The sequence below is a fragment of the Schistocerca gregaria genome, chromosome 3 (genome assembly GCF_023897955.1).
Source record: "Schistocerca gregaria isolate iqSchGreg1 chromosome 3, iqSchGreg1.2, whole genome shotgun sequence".
Lineage (NCBI taxonomy): Eukaryota > Metazoa > Arthropoda > Insecta > Orthoptera > Acrididae > Schistocerca > Schistocerca gregaria.
Genome location: NC_064922.1, coordinates 335,838,723 through 335,850,863, shown reverse-complemented (window position 1 = coordinate 335,850,863; position 12,141 = coordinate 335,838,723). Strand labels below are relative to the sequence as shown.

Sequence of the window (12,141 nt, the reverse complement as noted above, 5' to 3'; positions counted from 1 at the left end):
AAGATAGCTTTTGTTTCATTCTGTCTTTGTTTATAAACACAGCTATATCAGGATTCCTCCTTCCTCATAGAGAACTTTAATATAGCGTTGATTTTTGCAAAAATGATTAAATGCGCGAACATCGAACTTCCCTGTAAATATTAACGCCTGTGATTTCTCGTCCTTTGACATAAGCCACTGGATGCTGACCCTGCACACGCCTCTGTTTAATGACGGAAGTTTCATTGTTGTATGTTTGTCAGTTATTGTTCATTGCTGTATTGAATAGAACGTTGTGTCGCACAGTTTGCGAATTTCGAAATGGCAGTGTTAGAGGAGCAACGTATCTGCATTAAATTTGGCGTGAAACTCGAAATATTTACAGAGACGCATCAAATGATGGAGGGAGCCTACGGTGATGAGTACTTAAAACGTACTCCGTGTTTCGAAAGGTCGACACGGCTTTAAAACAGTCGGACGGAAATCAAAGATGACCCTCGTTCAGTACACCCTTGGACGTCTCATGCAGGAACGTCAACTAAACTGTGCGTGCAAGTCGAAGACTGCCAGTGCGACAGATTGCAAAGGAATGTAACATTTCATTTGGATCATGTTATGAAATTCTAATTCAGCATCTTGGAGTACATCGTGTTTCCGCCAATTTCGTGCCACAGCTCATGAGTCAAAACCACAAACACCTTCACCTCGCAAACTCTGGTTATAAATTATCTTTTGGATCATGCAAATGAGAACAAGAAGTCACTTAAGAGAACCATAACTGGTGATGAGAGGTGGTTCTACGGTTATGATGTTGAAACCAAGGTACAATTCCCACAATGTGTCAGAAAAGGATCTCCAAGTCCAAACAACGCTCGTCGGGTAAGGTCAAGTGTCAAAGCCATGCCGGTAGTTTTCTTTGACTCTGAAGCACTATTTCATCATGAATTCGTGCCACATACTGTTAACCAATAGCATGGATGTGTATGTTGTCCTTAGGTTACTTATGTTTAAGTAGTTCTAAGTTCTAGGGGACTGATGACCAGAGATGTTAAGTCCCATAGTGCTCAGAGCCATTTGAACCATTTTTTACTAGAACTGAAGTGGGCGCACACTGCTGCTACCTAGCGGGAACCATGTAAAAGTCGAGAGTTTCTCTTTCCAGCAGTACGTTATTCACACACGTATCTCAAACAACATAATATTTATGATTTTTTTTAACTCGGATGATTCTTTTTGCCAAACCAGTATTTCGAAGGAGACCGTGCACAATTAGTAAAACGCAAGCGAAGAAAAATTTTGTGGACGAAGTTAAGGAATGTTTTGAACGGACTTCGTATAAACAAGTGGAAACGCAGAGGCTGTATGCTGACAGAAATGCTCGTATACGAATCTGCTTATGTTGTTTGGCAGTCCATGTTCCCGGGAACTTTGCTGACGCAGGAAGCTGGAATTGGATGCAGCGTTTCCCACCGCAGGTGCCGGCATGTACGATTCTCAGAGCGTAAGGACGACCGGGTTCTGTAACCGTTGCAGCAATACAGCCAGCGGGAAGTGGGCGTCCGCCTTTCCCATGCCTCTATGGGGCCCGGAAGGTCGGGGAAGCACAATGAGCAACAGCAGGCCTGCGGGAAGTGCGTCGCAGCCGGCCAACGTTCGGCATGCTGCATGCTGCGCGCCTTAGGGCAGAGCTAAGTTCAGGATGTTGCCCACCCTTCCTGTAACCCAAAGTGCACTGTTATACGTCGGTAACGATGGACGAAAGCGACACTGTAATATGTGGGCGAGGTATCCAGAAATAGTGATTACATAATTCACCATGCTGAGCTGACAACGCTGACGAATACAACTGTCTACTAATAGAAGTTTTTCAGCGCTGGTTTACATTAGTTCAAAATGGTTCAAATGGCTCCAAGCAGTATGGGACTTAACATCGGAGGTCATCAGTCCCCTAGAGCTTAGAACTACTTAAACCTAACTAACCTAAGGACATCACACACATCCATGCCCGATGCAGGATTCGAACCTGCGACCGTAGCGGTCGCGCGGTTCCAGACTGAAACGCCAAGAACCGCTCGGCTACTCCGGCCGGCGTTTACATTAGCTGTTGGTAAAAAAAAAGCCAATAAATAATGTAAACAACAATAAATGTAGTACAAATATGACTAGCCGTCTGAAACCGTCGGTTGGAAACCGGTGACGGCGCTATTTCTACAAATATATAGCATTATTAACAGTGGTTGATTTCTGTTTTCTTCTTTTCAAAAATCATCTTGTACCGGGTGCCCATAAAAAGTGTCCCTATTTCAATGGTACGTCATACCACTTTAATTTAGACTATTTGGAACAGATCATACATCAAATCAAGGTACGCTAACCTAGCTTTTATTAGGAATATTTAATACAGGGTATATGCAGTAAAGGAAACAAAACAAAATTTCGGAGTGGGTATTAAAGTCCATGGAGAAGAAATAAAAACTGAGGTTCGCCGATGACATTGTAATTCTGTCAGAGACAGCAAAGGACTTGCAACAGCAGTTGAATGGAATGGACAGCGTCTTGAAAGGAGGGTATAAGAGTGAACATCAACAAAAGCAAAACGAGGATAATGGAATGTAGTCAAATTAAGTCGGGTGATGCTGAGGGAATTAGATTAGGAAATGAGACACTTAAAGTAGTAAAGGAGTTTTGCTATTTGGGGAGCAAAATAACTGATGATGGTTGAAGTAGAGAGGATATAAAATATAGACTGGCAATGGCAAGGAAAGCGTTTCTGAAGAAGAGAAATTTGTTAACATCGAGTATTGATTTAAGTGTGAGGAAGTCATTTCTGAAAGTATTTGTATTGAGTGTAGCCATGTATGGAAGTGAAACATGGACGATAAATAGTTTGGACAAAAAGAGATTAGAAGCTTTCGAAACGTGGTGCTACAGAAGAATGCTGAAGATTAGATGGGTAGATCACATAACTAATGAGGAAGTATTGAATAGGATTGGGGAGAAGAGAAGTTTGTGGCACAACTTGACCAGAAGAAGGGATCGGTTGGTAGGACATGTTCTGAGGCATCAAGGGATCACTAATTTAGTATTCGAGGGCAGAGTGGAGGGTAAAAATCGTAGAGGGAGACCAAGAGATGAATACACTAAGCAGATTCAGAAGGATGTAGGTTGCAGTAGGTACTGTGAGATGAAGAAGCTTTCACAGGATAGAGTAGCATGGAGAGCTGCATCAAACCAGTCTCAGGACTGAAGACCACAACAACATTTGCACTTTTAACTACACAGCACACAGCCATCCTAAAAGCCAATCCTTCCCACACTTTGGTTAACACGTCAGGAATAATGGAAGCAATAGTCTCAACTCTGGCAAATCTTTACGTACTGGCAGACTGTAGACACGATTTTTTATACACCCCCAAAAGAAAAGTAGTATGGCGTGAGGCCAGGTGAACGTGCGGACCAGGGAAAAAGAGCTCCGTCGTATTGACAATTACGAGCAGTCGAATGGTCAGGGACTTCGACGTTCACTCACTTTCGTAGCGCCGGCCAGAGTGGCCGAGCGGTTCTAAGCGCTAAAGTCGGGAACCGCGCTGCCGCTACGGTCGAAGGTTCGAATCCTGCCTCAGGCATGGATGTGTGTGATGTCCTTAGGTTAGTTAGGTTTAAGTAGTTCTAAGTTCTAGGGGACTGATCACCTTAGAAGTTAAGTCCCATAGTGCTCAGAGCCATTTGAACCATCTTTCGTACCAAGAGGTGCCAGTGCGCGGAAGGGCCCCATCTTGCTACTAAATAACGTTTTCCGGTTCACCTTCTAACTGAAAAAAAAAGCAACATATCCAAATGTGCCGTCCATGGTACGTTGCTTCAGGGAGAAAAATGGCCGGTATCCTTGATTTCGGGACACAGCACAAAAAACGTTTAATTCTTGGGAATCTCTTTGATAAAGTTCATGAGGATGTTATGACCCCCAGATAAAAGCATTATGGGTATTTACTTTCCCACTTAGATGAAACGCCGCACGATTAAGAAAGTCATCTTCCCGCTGCAACATTTATCTTGCAAAGTTATAACGTACGTGATACTCTTCTGGGTTTAAAGCGTGTATTAACTGTAACCGGTGTGGAAAGCAAGTGTAAACGTTTTCTTAAAAATACGCACATCCAGTCGTTTCGAATTGACTGTACCTTTGGCGGATGTTTTTGCGCCGTCAGTGATCACAATTACTTTAAATCGACCACGTTGAATTGAAATTACAGATTTACTGATAGCGAACGGCAAAACATAAAACACTTTACGCACAGAAGTCGACCTTTTGCACATGTGGCGCTGCAAGCTGGGAAACAACAAAGCACTACTCGCGCATGCGCTAACTAAAACTGAGCTACTCTTTGTGACCTTGAACCAAGACTGTACAACACTTACAATGTAAATTTCTGTTTTGGACATCCTGTATTTTGTGCACAGCCACAGTCTCAAAAATGTCAGTTTTCGAGTAAAAACAGCAGCAAGAATGTCTTTATTCCAATTTCCAACAATGCTGAAGAACTAGGTTTTATTTGTGATAATGCAAGTACAGAAATACAGCATTAGGTTGTTAACTGGTTGAACTGCAATCAATAAAAAACTCTTTTCATATCATTTAAATTTTGGAACTCTAGAGAGAAATACAGCTTGGTACAAAGACCATGCACCCTCTACTAACCCATGTTTGAAAGACTTTCTCCGTGACTTGGCACCTAGATCAAGTCTAAGGACACTGAACAGAATATCGAAACACTATAGCACTGAAAACACGTTTGCGAAACAAATCTCCACTCTTCAGTGGTTGAATGTAAGTTTTATGGTGTGTTTTTATGGGGCACTTCATGACTGGGATTTGCATTTTATCTGAATTCCAGCATGAAAGCCCGGGTTCGATTCCCGGTACCGGAACGGAATTTTTGTGATTTCCCTAAATCACTCCAGGCAAATGCCGGGATGGTTCCTCTGAAAGGGCACGGCCGACCTTCCCCATCCTTCCCTAATCCGATGAGACCGATGACCTCGCTGTTTGGTCTCCTTCCCCAAGCAACCAACCAACCAACAGCATGAAAGCAAAATGAGGTCCATGGAATCAGAACGATTAGAGGGTTGATGAGTTCTGCTCTGTCTCGCTGGACCGGCCCGAGTAGCCGAACAGTTCTAGGCGCTACAGTCTGGAACCGCGCGACCGCTCCGGTCGCAGGTTCGAATCCTGCCTCGGGCATGGATGTGTGTGATGTCCTTAGGTTAATTATGTTTAAGTAGTTCTAAGTTCTTGGGGACTAATGACCTCAGGAGTTACGTCCCATAGTTCTAGAGCCATTTTTTTGTCTCGCTGGGCAGATACAGTATTAAATCACAACAGCAGTACTTGATACATTTAATGTACCGTATTCGGAGTTGCTAATACGAACAACCATTCGCTGTATAAGGGAACGACGAGACTGAAAATTTGTAACTGACCCAGACGCGAACCCGGATTACCCGCATTTCTTGAGCGATTGCTTAACCGCCTGGCTATCCGTGCACAACTGACGGCCACACTTAACTGCTAAGAGGCGTTGATATACACTCCTGGAAATGGAAAAAAGAACACATTGACACCGGTGTGTCAGACCCACCATACTTGCTCCGGACACTGCGAGAGGGCTGTACAAGCAATGATCACACGCACGGCACAGCGGACACACCAGGAACAGCGGTGTTGGCCGTCGAATGGCGCTAGCTGCGCAGCATTTGTGCACCGCCGCCGTCAGTGTCAGCCAGTTTGCCGTGGCATACGGAGCTCCATGGCAGTCTTTAACACTGGTAGCATGCCGCGACAGCGTGGACGTGAACCGTATGTGCAGTTGACGGACTTTGAGCGAGGGCGTATAGTGGGCATGCGGGAGGCCGGGTGGACGTACCGCCGAATTGCTCAACACGTGGGGCGTGAGGTCTCCATAGAACATCGATGTTGTCGCCAGTGGTCGGCGGAAGGTGCACGTGCCCGTCGACCTGGGACCGGACCGCAGCGACGCACGGATGCACGCCAAGACCGTAGGATCCTACGCAGTGCCGTAGGGGACCGCACCGCCACTTTTCAGCAAATTAGAGACACTGTTGCTCCTGGGGTATCGGCGAGGACCATTCGCAACCGTCTCCATGAAGCTGGGCTACGGTCCCGCACACCGTTAGGCCGTCTTCCGCTCACGCCCCAACATCGTGCAGCCCGCCTCCAGTGGTGTCGCGACAGGCGTGAATGGAGGGACGAATGGAGACGTGTCGTCTTCAGCGATGAGAGTCGCTTCTGCCTTGGTGCCAATGATGGTCGTATGCGTGTTTGGCGCCGTGCAGGTGAGCGCCACAATCAGGACTGCATACGACCGAGGCACACAGGGCCAACACCCGGCATCATGGTGTGGGGAGCGATCCCCTACACTGGCCGTACACCTCTGGTGATCGTCGAGGGGACACTGAATAGTGCACGGTACATCCAAACCGTCATCGAACCCATCGTTCTACCATTCCTAGACCGGCAAGGGAACTTGCTGTTCCGACAGTACAATGCATGTCCGCATGTATCCCGTGCCACCCAACGTGCTCTAGAAGGTGTAAGTCAACTACCCTGGCCAGCAAGATCTCCGGATCTGTCCCCCATTGAGCATGTTTGGGACTGGATGAAGCGTCGTCTCACGCGGTCTGCACGTCCAGCACGAACGCTGGTCCAACTGAGGCGCCAGGTGGAAATGGCATGGCAAGCCGTTTCACAGGACTACATCCAGCATCTCTACGATCGTCTCCATGGGAGAATAGCAGCCTGCATTGCTGCGAAAGGTGGATATACACTGTACTAGTGCCGACATTGTGCATGCTCTGTTGCCTGTGTCCATGTGCCTGTGGTTATGTCAGTGTGATCATGTGATGTATCTGACCCCAGGAATGTGTCAATAAATTTTCCCCTTCCTTGGACAATGAATTCACGGTGTTCTTATTTCAATTTCCAGGAGTGTATATCAACGGGGACAGGTGAAAATGCGTGCCTCGACCGGGACTCGAACCCGGGATCTCCTGCTTACATGGCAGACGCTCCATCCATCTGAGCCACCGAGGGCACTATTTCGCTCACGCCTCCCGCGAGATCCAGATTCTCACCTTGTACGTCCACGCACTACATTCTTAGTGTCCCACCCCAACACACTCATTACTCGTGGAAGACATTCTTACCTAGTCCCGTAAGAGTTCGGGGAATATGTGTGCATCCGTACAGAAGGAGGTCATGACCGGGGTTGCCAGAACTATATACGTATATGGATACGGTGTCTGTTCTTTCGGACGTATAAGTATACACACCTAAACTTTCGCGTGTCGTCGTTCCCGCGTCGCAGCCTGTACCCGCACACACATTGTGTAATTCCGTACAGGGGAGGACATTTTATTTGAATGTCGTTGCCCGATATCGGCGGATAAATATAACACTGCAGTGCTTGTGTTCTTAAGAACAACGATCAATGTCCGAAGAAACACTGTACTTTCTTCATAATAACAAAGGCGCTGCACAATAATAGTTCTTGAGTCACGAAAAGGTCCAGACATTATGTAAACTAGGCTTGGCCACTGTTTCTATGTTTCGATACAGTGTATTGATACGTGGAACTGTTTCAGTGTTTCGGAACGGCTGCGGTTCACTGTTTCGAAACAATGGTGTTCCATTCCGCCCCTGTCTCGGATAACCGGACCAGATTCGAGCTCTAGCCAGACACAGAAACTGTATCATTGTTTCAAAATAACGCAGTTTCAGTCCACCTGTGCTTGGAACGGACTAATTGTGTCGGATGACATTCGGGCTCGGCACAGGTACTGAAACACAACATACCACTTCATGAAACACTTTCAAGAGTGTCGAAACCTTTTTGACAAGCAATAGCATGAAGCTTAAGACATCCGAAAATAAAGCTTCGTTGATAGCTGACTGTCCTATTCCGAAATGGCGTAACATCTGCTTTATAAACACTAACCAAACAATAAAACAACGCATACTATTCACATTCAAAACAATAAATATGTGAAAATCATTCAGTTAAATTACAATTTTTATAACATACGCTGTCATTTACAGTAATCATATTAAGAAACGTAAGTAAGCCTACAACATTTTGAATTTAAAAAAAGGCGTAGAGTGACAGTTATTAGACATATACATAAATTTGATGTAGGTATAATTGCAAGCAATCTGTTTGACATATCACTTAGAGTGTAATGGTGAACGGAAAGGGCTGGAAAGCATGGTGAATTTATAGTAACGGTTCGAAACACCTTGAAAGACAACATTTTTTCTGTTATATTTTGTTATTTATTCGAATTATTTGGCGTTATTTGTGAGTCTATGGTCACTGTGCTTATTATCCACAATGATTCCCTTTGTGAGCATAGAAATTAGCAGGATGGGTATATTACCCATACTAACGGAATGTGGGAATCACAGTAGCATATCCGTTGTTTCTGCAGTTTGCTCCCACCTCCAGATTCGTTCGTGGTGGTTCTGCTGTCTTCAGCTAAGGCTGTCCTCAGCCCAATTGAAAAGTATGAAAGTCACACGACATGAAAGCAGCGCATTTGCTGCAGGAAATACGAAGCTGCCAAGACGCCTAAGTGATAGTTTCATACTTTCTGCGTTATGATTAGCTCTCTCGCACCTCATTTGTGTTTATATGGACATACTTACACAGTAGGCATTCAAGATGATAAAATGTGTATGTTTATTAGATTAAAAAACACAAACTGTTTCACGGTTTCGAAACATTACATTGAACTGTTTCATTTGTTTCGAAACAGTTACGTGTTTCAGTTTGCCCAACTAATGTAAACGCTGCTTAATACGTTTCAGCAACGCTACCAGCCTATTTTTTCTGAGTCATCGAACCGCCATCACAGCCTCGCCACCCAATCCCGGGCGCAGTTTTACCCAGCTGGCGACCGCGACAGGAAGTTGGCGCCACCTGGCGGGCACCGGACCCTGGCAGTGCGACCTGCGAGTTGTAGCTGTTTATTTATAAGCAGCCGTTCTGCGGCATAGCCAAGCGATGCACCGTTACTGACTGCCCGAGGGCCATGCCCCGCTCATCTACCTGCTCGTCCTCTCGTACACGCTAGGGCAACGAGCAGACGAAGATGGGGATGAGTTGCTGTAACCTTACCGTTCTTCTCAGTTTGTAACAAAATTACGGAGTCATCTGCTGAATGGTAAGGACAGTCTAATGAGTACAGAATACGGATTGAGAGCAAATCGAAGGAAAATGGTTCAAATGGCTCTGAGCACTATGGAAAGGAATATGTGAAAAACACTGACAAGGAGAAGGGGCAAGATGATAGGACATCTGTTAAGACAGCAGCGACTGACTTCCACGATACAATAGGGAGCTGTAGAGGGCAAAAATTGTAGGGGCGACAGAAATTGGAATACATCCAGTAGATAATTGAGGACGTAGGTTGCAAGTGCTACTCTGTTATGAAGAGGTTGCCACTGGAGAGGAGTTCGTGGCGGACCGCATCAAACCAGTCAGAATACTGATGACAAAAAAAAAAAAAAAAAAATGCAGAGAAGAATGCAAATGTGTTTGCTGGTAACACTGCTTTTCATGCTGCGCAACATCCATTTGTTATTGCTGCAACAAACTATGGTAGACGATTTATTACGTACTCGACCGCGTAGTTATAGGTCAGGCACAAATGAAACTTCTCTTACCTTGCATGCGATTCTCTCTAGTGAAATTACTGAAAACAACCACGGGCCCACGATGCACAGTAGTGAAGACTCGGTCTCACATATGGGATACAGATAAGTATTTCCGTGGTTTTTCCTAAATCGTTTATAGCAATTGCCGGAAAGGACTGAAAAGGGCGTGGGAGATTTCCTACCTTATCCTTGTCATTGCCGAGCTTGTGCTACGTCTGTAGTGATCTCGTCGTGGACGGGACATTAAACTCGAAACCTTATTCAGTTCTGAGGGCAGCAAATGTGTTTGCGCACTCAGATATGTAAGTTGATTAGACATTGAGCCGTCAGTGATTGTGGGCGGAAATCCATCCTCAGGGATCGATGAGAAATTGTATAACCTTGCCTCTTTGACTCCCTACGTTTACATGTGACACAGCTTCCGAAATATGAAAACCGAATTTGGGAAACCGTTTTTCGCTGTCGTGTTTAAATGTTAAGGTCTGAAGCGGATTTGCTAGTTAAATACGGCCCCTGAATTTCTGATTTAGCCAGCACAATCTTCAATTAGACGAGGTGTAAACAGCTTCAGTCTAATATTTCACTTATCTTTCACTGTAAAAAAAGGCACTCCGTCCGTGTTAGCTGAAAATTTTAAAAACAAGACGAAACCTGACAGCTCAATCATGTTTAAAATGGTTCAAATGACTCTGAGCACTGTGGGACTTTTAACAAATGTTCAAATGTGTGTGAAATGTTATCGGATTTAACTGTTAAGGTAATCAGTCCCTAAGCTTACACGCTACTTAACCTAAATTATCCTAAGGACAAACACACACACCCATGCCCCAGGGAGGACTCGATTCTCCGCCGGGACCAGCCACTCAGTCCGTGATTGCAGCGCCTTAGACTTCCGCTAAGCCCGCTTGGACTTTTTAACATCTGAGATCATCAGTCCCCTAGAAGTGAGAACTACTTAAACCTAACAAACCTAAGGACATCACACACATCCATGCCCGAGGCAAGATTCGAACCTGCGACCGTAGCAGACGCACCGTTCCGGACTGAAGCGCCTAGAACCGCTCGGCCACCGCCGCCGGTGAAATTACCTGAGGATGTGAGAATTGCTCCCGGGAGGGTGCGCAGGGCTAATTGTGCCACACCGGCCGGCAAAGCACGTTTAAAAATCGGCTGCGTTTACATGGGAGCCGGAATCGATTGCGGAATTGGAAAACCGGAAACTAGAAGCGGATTTCCATAATCGATTCTGAAGTGTTTACGTGACCATTCAGAAGCGGTATTGGGAAATCGGTTTACGAAACCGGCTTTTGGAGCCTCTTGTAAACGGGATGACTGAAGAAAGGCACAACTGCAAGCCCTAGTAAGGCCCACCCCCCTCGGGAGAGGTAATTTAATGAACTTAAAAAGACCGAGCGAGATGACGCAATGGTTAGCACACCGGACTCGCATTCGGGAGTACGACGCTTCAAACCCACGTGCGGCCATCCTGATTTCAGATGCCGAGATGGGTCTTTTGAAAGGGCACGATCGATTTCTGGCCCTACCCTTCCCGCACTCTTCGGGACGGATGACCTTGCTGTTTGCAACCAACCGATCAACCAGCCTTAAAAGAAAAGAGAGAGAGAAAAAGGGAGAGAGAGAGAACGAGAGAGAGAGAGAGAGAGAGAGAGAGAGAGAGAGAGAGAGGGAGGGAGAGAGAGGAAGCTGCCAGGTGACGCCTCACCAGCCATGTGAGGACTCTGAAATCGCGTCACAACACCGCCCGTTATTGTGACTAGTCGGCCGGCCGAAAGTGGCCGAGCGGTTCTAGGCGCTACAGTCTGGAACCGCGTGATCGCTACGGTCGCAGGTTCGAATGCTGCCTCGGGCATGGATGTGTGTGATGCCCTTAGGTTAGTTAGGTTGAAGTAGTTCTAAGCTCTAGGGGACTGATGACCTCAGATGTTAAGTCGCATAGTGCTCAGAGCCATTTGAACCATTATTGTGACTAGTCCGCGCATCTTTTTAAGCCGCTGCACTTAGAGCTCCGCCTCAGATTATCTTGAGTTTATCATCAGACCACTCTCCGATCATATCGGGTGTACGGACTACAGTGCAGTGAGAACTTTACGAACCTAGCTCGACGCTATTTCTTCTCCATCTGCTAGTGTATAGTGATAACCAGTAACAGAGGAATAGAGAGCCTGCACAGACTACAGAATAGAATGTTACGTACGCTTTATACTGGATACATTATAAAAAAATACATTTATGTATATAATTGTTCAGTGTTTGATGTCTTCTAGAGTACCCATCGCTTCGTTACATCGATGGAAACAACACTACAGCGTCACACCTGGCTAGTTGACCTGCTGCTTTGTCGAAATCGCCTCGTCCCTAACCCGGTGAATTTAGCGTCGGCGTCAGCGAACATTCTTGTCACTTAACAA

At 45.8% G+C, this 12,141-nt stretch overlaps 1 protein-coding gene and 1 non-coding gene across 2 annotated transcripts in view; both read right to left on the bottom strand.

Annotated features, from left to right (window-relative positions):
* LOC126356236 (uncharacterized protein DDB_G0284459-like) overlaps nt 1–12,141 on the bottom strand; it is a 399,334-nt gene that overhangs the window by 288,663 nt on the left and 98,530 nt on the right. The window lies entirely within an intron of this gene.
* Nucleotides 7,017–7,091, bottom strand: Trnat-ugu (transfer RNA threonine (anticodon UGU)). The gene has a single exon. It is a non-coding gene; the product is annotated as a tRNA-Thr (tRNA).